We start from the raw sequence: 7,817 nt of genomic DNA, 5'->3' as shown, positions 1-7,817 counted from the left end.
TGTTTTTTGCTGGTGTCATTCTAGAATTTGCTGTAATAACAGGCTGTCAATGAGTCACTATCATTTTGTCTGTTTCCTGGACTCTATATATGTTGTAAACGGTTCTCCCTTTGAGCACAGAAATACAATAATTATCTAGCTACATTTCCCTGGTCCTCTCTTTCTGCGATTGTTCATTATTCCTCTGCATTGTGAAATTATTCGCTGATTATTTCAGTCATCACGGTATCAGAGCAAACTCAATTCTGAGAGGATTTCAAAAAAAAAAATTGTGTCTTTTAATATATTTGAGAGATTTTTTTTTCTAAGTATTGCTGAAATCTGAAAATCTTCTTCTGTTGTTTCTTTCTTCCTCTCATCTCTCCTTCTTAAATATATATCTCTCCTCCTTTCATGAAGAATCATGTCAAGAATTCCTATGCAAGACATTACTAATCCTCTCTTCTTGCATCCTTCTGATGGAGCAAGTTATGTTCAAGTTGACCAACTGCAAGGATCTTCTGATTACATATCCTAGAGAAGGTCAATGGGAATCAACCTATCATCCAAATGAAAGCAAGGCTTTGTTACAGGATCATTGAAGAGACCTGATGATGATAAAGTGAAAGCTGAAATGTGGGACACCTGCAATGTTATGGTAATTGCTTGGATCACTCATAATGTTTCACCTACTATTAAGAACTCTATCATGTATATGACATCTGCTAGAGATGTTTGGCTTAATTTAGAAAAAAGATTCTCACTCAGAAATGGATCTAGAAAATATAAGCTGAATAAAGAAGTGTTTGAAGTAAAGCAAAACTCTCTGAATGTGAATGAATATTATACCACAATGAGATCCCTTTGGGAGGAACTGGACTCCTTGAATCTGTTACCCATTATGTCTGCTCCTATCACTGAGGTTCAAGCTTTTTTAGAGGTTATAACCCTTTAAAAGGAAGAAGCTAGGCTCTTCCAATTTCTGAATGGCCTCAATGATTCTTACAATCATTAGAGGAGTCAAATTCTTATGTTGAGTCCTTTACCGTCAGTTGAAACAGCATCTGCTGCTATACAACAAGAGGAAGCACAAAGGGATGTGTTGCATTCTACTTAGGGTGAGCATGACAATTCTGCTATGTATAGTAGAACTCAAGCTGAAAAAATTCCTACTTGTAATGTCTGTGAAAAGAAAGGTCACACTAAGGAATAATTTTGGAGAGTTGTTGGTTTTCCAAAGGAACAATCTAGATACAAGAACAATAATCAGATGTACAAACCTAAACCTTTCTCTCAATACCCACCTACAGGAACCGTGCACCAAAATATGAATCTTCCTCTTTAAAAATGGCAGCCTCAGCTCAAACCTCTCCCACTATTTTTCATACACTTCCTGATAACCTTGGTTTTCTATTTTCACCACAATAATTGGAACAACTTGCAAAGTTGATGCCCTAGTTGCAAAAACAACAGCTTCAGGGCACTGAAACTGATGAGGAACTTGATCAACACTTCTCTGGCATGATTTCAAACCATCTCTAGTTAGAATCTCCTCATGAGTGGATAATAGATTTTGGAGCTTCAGATCATATGACCCCCTTTCTTTCCAACCTGTGTGATATTCATAGTTACCACTGCTCCCAAAATTAACCTTGCAAATGGTGATAAAGTAGTCGTTTCCCACACCGGAAAGTTCATCTTATAACTGGTCTCACATTGGAAAATGTATTGTGTGTTCCTTATTTCAAACATAACTTGTTGTCTGTACAAAAGTTGATAAAGGATAGCAAATGTGAGGTGCAATTCTACCCTACTCATTGCACTATACTTGATAGTGTGACCAAGAAGCTGATGGGCATAGGTGAAGCCAAACATGGGCTTTATTACTTTGTGAATCAGTTGACTAAACCACCTCCTGCTGAGTGGTTTGACAATGATAAAACTGTAAGTTGTCGTGCTGCAACCAAAACAACTCAACCAGCCTCGAAAACCTTGGATATATGGCACCACAGGCTAGGCCATGCATCAATCAGCAAACTCAAGCACATTGAGTGTGTTCAACCATACACCAATGTACACCAAAAATCTGCATCACATGTCCCCTAGCCAAATTCACAAAACAATCATTCTCTCAGAGCTGCTCCAAGGCCACTGAACCATTTGAATAGATCCATCTAGACATATGGGGGTCCTACAAAGAATGTACCAAGTAGAAATATAGGTACTTTCTCACTATGCTTGATGATCATTCACGAAATACTTAGATATATTTGCTTGAATACAAATCTGACTCAATGGGAACACTTGAAATCTTCCTTCAGTATGCTAAAACTCACTTTGGGAAGAAAATCAAATTCTTGAGATCTGACAATGCTCTGGAATTTAATGATGCACCATGTAGGTCATTCTTTACTGCTCATGGCATTGTCAATAAGACATCTTGTGTAAAAAGACCAAAGCAAAATGTAAGAGTAGAACACAATAATAGGCACATTCTTGAGATCAGTATAACTTTAAGGTTTCATGCTGGATTGTCTCTCAAGTATTGGGGTGATTGTGCCCTTACTATAATGCACATCTATATTACAGCATAAAACACCTTTTTAAACATTCCACAAAAAACCCCCGACCTATGAACATCTAAAAGTTTTTAAATGTCTTGCCTTTACTTACAATCCAACATTCCCATTGTATCTGCTCCTAGCACTGAGGTTCAAGCTTTTTTAGAGGTTATAACCCTTTAGAAGGAAGAAGCTAGGCTCTTCCAATTTCTTAATGGCCTCAATGATTCTTACAATTATCAGAGGAGTCAAATTCTTATGTTGAGTCCTTTACCGTCAGTTGAAACAACATCTGCTGCTATACAACAAGAGGAAGCACAAAGGGATGTGTTGCATTCTACTCAGGGTGAGCATGACATTTCTGCTATGTATACTGGAACTCAAGCTGAAAAAATTCCTACATGTAATGTATGTGGAAAGAAAGGTCACACTAAGGAATACTTTTGGAGAGTTGTTGGTTTTCCAAAGGAACAACCTAGATACAAGATAAATAATCAGATGTACAAACCTAAACCTTTCTCTCAATACCCACATATATAATTGATCTACGGTAACACTATAGGGTAACACTTTTTGAGATTCAACTTTCAATAACAAATAGGTAACATTTTAGTAACACTTTATTGATATGTAACAATTACATGCAACACTTTTTGATAGGTAACACTTTGACGGTAACACTTTTTCATAGGTAGCACTTTGACGGTAACACTTTTAATAGGTAACACTTTGACGGTAACACTTTTTCATATATAGCATTTTAAGATAACACTTTTTCTATAGGTAACATTTCAACCCTTCAAGGTAACACATTTTGATATGTAACACTTCAAGGTAACACTTTTTTATAGGTAGCATTTAGTTTTAGAGCGTAACACTTTATTTATAAGAAACACGTCTAGTCTTTTACTTAAAGTACATTTTAGGGTATTACATGGTTATTTAATATCTATACTAGCACTTATAGTCTTTTGAGGTACCGTTAAAAAATATTAATTGTCCAAAACCCTTCTTTTACAATCGCAATTGGGTCCGAAAATAATTTTTACCCTCACTAGTAACACTAGGATTTTTAAAATAGGTAACACTTCTAAAATACTAACACTAAAAACTGTAAAATAGGGACTTTAAAATTTTCCAGTAATTAATTATCTTTTAAACATTTGTTGTAGGTTAATAAAAAAAATTTTAAAAATAATACTAGGCCTAACATCCATTAACCATTGGCGGTTTTCGTGCAATTCTTTGAGTATACGAAAGTCGAAAAATTAGAGGACACAATTATTGAAAGAACCTCCCCAATTCTATTGCCTTCCATTCCCTTCCAATATCAATTTCTCTAATTCCATTAACTATAACAAGCTTGTTTTTAAAAGCGTTATTTAAAAGCCAATCATAATTATTAAGTTAATTATTTTCTGAATACTCTTATTTTATTTGATTTGAAGTATGAATTATATTGTCGTATTTGCAATGTATGAATTTAATTAATTTTATGAGATTATTATTATTACTATTATTATTATTTTATGTTTTGGGTTTTGTCCAATTAAATGAGTGGTATTTCGCAAATTAGAAAATCTTATTCGGTTTCATTCTCGAACCATCCGACCCTTCTATTATTTTCCTCGGTTAATTGAACCAAAATAAACCCCTTTCCCCCCTTTATTTAGTCGGCCAACCCAAAATCCCAACCCAGCCTCTCCCTCTCTTCGGACTCTCCCACCCTCCCCGTGAAAAAAACCAAAATCCCCGCCCTAATCTCTCTCACTCACTGAGCCTTCTCTCTATCTTATCTCGCGCATTGGTGCTAACGGATGCAGGTCGGCGGTGCTGCCGCCTTGGCCTAGTCCTCCGTCACTGGTCGTCGAACCTGCGTTTCCTTTCCCCTCGTGGCGCGTTGTGTCGGCGTCGCACCGCCTTGCCTCACCGCTGAATTCTGCTCGCTGGAGTGCTCGTCCACCTGCGTTCTCTTTCCTCCGTTCATGACTAGAGTTGTGTCGTTGTTGATGTCGATTTCTCCCTCCCCTGATCCTGTCTTTTTGTGCGCTGATGGTGGTGTGCACTTTCTCTGTCCTTCGTCGCGGTGCTGCTACCGCCGCCGTCGTTTCTGTCCAATGTGGCAAAGAGGTGGTGTTTGTCACACCTTAACTTCTTGTTGTTTACATTCCCAAGGTATTAACCCTTGTATCTCTATTTTGAATTGAGTTTTATATTATTAGGGTTTAAAATTCTGATTAGTATATTAATTAAGATATTATGGTTGAGCAACTTATGTTGTGATGGTGATATTGTCCTAGTTGAGCATATGAATGTGGAATTATGCAGATTGTTGATTTGGTATTGATGTGGGGGTATGTATTGTTGTTAAGGTTATTTTAGTGGTAGCGGTTGTGGTTGTTGGTGTTGGTGGTGAAGGTGGTGATGCACTCTTTTTGTTATTGAGGATTTGTTGTTGTTGGTGATGGGTTGTTATGGTAGTTGTTGTTGGGGTGGTGGTTAGTGTTGCTATGATTATGGTTGATGATGTTAAATAGTGTTGCTCGTGAATTGATATTTCAACTTGATTTGTATTTGTGTTGGTTGATTGAGTAAATATGGTATTTTGGTTGTGAATTGGTTGTGATGAACTCAAATTAGAATAGTTCCTTCAATTTACTAATAAACATAGTGGATGTGTTGTTGGTTATGGTAAAGAATTATGATTGGAACTTCTTAAGTTAATTCAATAAAATATACTAGTTTTATTTGATTAATGGGAAGCCTTATTCTAGTTATATTAAATAGTAAGTTATACAATTGGATAATGTTCTTAATTAGAAATTGTCATTTAGATTATTGAACTGGTTTAGACTAAGAAAGTGAATTGGACTAATTCTTGAAATGAGTTTTATTGAGTGATGGTTATTGATATCCCTTAACATAATTGCGGTGAAATGTTGGGATTGGGTTATGGAGTTGAAAAGTGATGATTTACACATAGAAGACTATTATTAGGGAATGGGAAGGATAATTTAGTCGTCTCTTGATCACATAATTTTAATTGAACTTACTGAGATTTCTTAGTTAGGTTGAATATGTTGTATCACTAATTGATGTGAAGGAATTGATATTGAGACAACTTTAAGATTATGGACTGTAGGCATGGGATTGTAATTAGTTCATTATGTGACTGAATCAGAAATGTTAATATAGTAATGTAGGAGATTGTAATAAGAATGTTAGTTCAATTAGTTTATTTATAACTCTGATGAGTGGGGAATGGTTCTTGGGTATTATGGTTGTTGTTATTATGATAATGATTTACTTGTAATTAGAATGGTTTTCTACTATTGGTTTAGTAAAGCACTAAGAAGGTATCATTTCGATGAAAGCTTACACTAAGATGTATTTATGGATTAAAAGAATTAGCTTCTAAAATGGCAGAGTATCGGTTGAAATTGTTCAATGGTGTTTGAAAATAATTATTTGAGTAGACTTTAAAAGTAAATGAATTTAATTAGTTTACTCACATGAAGTTAGAAAGAGAATCAACTAGTTCTTAGTAATAATATAAAGAGCCAGGAAGTTAGTTTACCCGACTTTGATGTTTTTTTTCCTTACTGCAGGATGATGAAAATAATGGCGGATTAGAGTAGCAAGCATGCATGATACCTCAAGAAGCATACATGGATAATGGAATTGAAGAATAATGAAAGAATGACCTTAAGATTGATTTAGGTTTATTTAAGGAGAGATATATATATTATGATTTTATGATTTAATTTTCAGATTAACTATTTATATTTTGGATGCAATAGTATGTTTTCGATTGAGTATACTCTTTGGCTCATTTTTTACAATGGTCGTTGAGTATTTCTACTCATTTATATCAATAATATCATTTTATTTCCTCTTCATTTATTACGTTTATAAGTTTTACTATTATTATCATTGTATATATGCCGATAGATTAAAGAAAGTTACTCTAAGATATGTGAAATAGAAGTGTTACACTATAGAACTAGTTGATAAGAAGTGTTGCCATATCTAATAGAGTGTTACATATGCTGATTTAAAATGATACGTAATATTTAACAAAGTGTTACTATAAGTCAAGAGATGACATAGAAAATGCTACTATGGACGAAAAAGTGTTACATAAAACATTATTAGTAACACTGTAAAAATGCTACATTAGATTAAAAAAAGTGTTACGTTAGAGAATTTTGAGTAACACTTGAGAAAGTGAAACATTAGGATTGAAAAGTGTTACCTTAGAGAATAGGTAGCACGGGTAGATGTTTCACTAACAAAAGTGTTACATATGACCTAAAGCAACACTTTTAGGCCTTTAAGTAACACTTTTGGGGTGATACTTTAGGTCAGTTATGCACTAGTGCCACCTAGAGGAACCCTGCACCAAAATATGAATCTTCCTCTCCAAAAATGGCAGCCTCAGCTCAAACCTCTCCTACTATTTTTCATTCTCTCCCTGATAACCTTGGTCTTCAATTTTCACCACAATAATTGGAACAACTTGCAAAGTTGATGCCCTAGTTGCAAAAACAATAGCTTCAGGGCACTGAAACTGATGAGGAACTTGATCAACACTTCTCTGGCATTGTTAGACTTGGACGAACACTTAAGCAACTACAAGAGGGGGGGTGAATTGTAGTTGGCGGGATTTTCAAACTTTTTGCGGAAATAAAAGAATGAATAAGTAAGAAAGAAATAATTGCATGAATTAAGAAAGAACTAGAGACACGAGATTTTTTACAAGGAAAACTTCCTAGGCCCAATAGGAAGAAAAACCTTGACCACGAGGGATTTTGACTCAATTCTCTTTAATCAATTTTAGGCCAAAAGACTCTCTTTTGTACAACCTAAACTCGGACCAACTCTGTTCCTCTAGGAACTGGTTCCCAGTCAGCATGTTCCCCCTAAACAGTTGACTTCTCCCTTGACTTCACTCGAAGTCTTTTCTCTTTCTCTCTTCTCTTTCTCTTTCTCTTTTTCTCTCAAAATGATTACAAACTTAGATTTTCTCAACCCAATCTATAATACATCAATGTCTAAGAAGAAGAAAAACCGAGTAAACTTTCACTAAGAATATTCCATAATATTCTGAAAGTCTTACTAAAAGATCCGTTACAAACAACTATTTGTAGAGACCTATCTACTCGAATTCTTCTCTATAACTTATCCATGATCACACGTAGCCTCAACCACTTCTCCATAATCTGTCCGTTGTAACTTTTCCGTTAGCAGTTGGTTTAGTTGGACTTCCACGATCTC

At 35.2% G+C, this 7,817-nt stretch overlaps 1 long non-coding RNA gene across 1 annotated transcript; it reads left to right on the top strand.

The window, feature by feature from the left end:
• The first annotated feature begins 110 nt into the window (after positions 1-110).
• LOC109135014 (uncharacterized) lies at positions 111-6,439 on the top strand. The gene is made up of 2 exons (XR_002039976.2): positions 111-637; positions 6,149-6,439. It is a non-coding gene; the product is annotated as an uncharacterized LOC109135014 (long non-coding RNA).
• The last annotated feature ends 1,378 nt before the right edge of the window (positions 6,440-7,817 follow it).

The sequence above is a fragment of the Beta vulgaris genome, chromosome 5, assembly GCF_026745355.1.
Source record: "Beta vulgaris subsp. vulgaris cultivar EL10 chromosome 5, EL10.2, whole genome shotgun sequence".
Classification (NCBI taxonomy): Eukaryota; Viridiplantae; Streptophyta; class Magnoliopsida; order Caryophyllales; family Amaranthaceae; genus Beta; species Beta vulgaris.
This window is presented reverse-complemented; position numbering and strand designations above follow the sequence as displayed.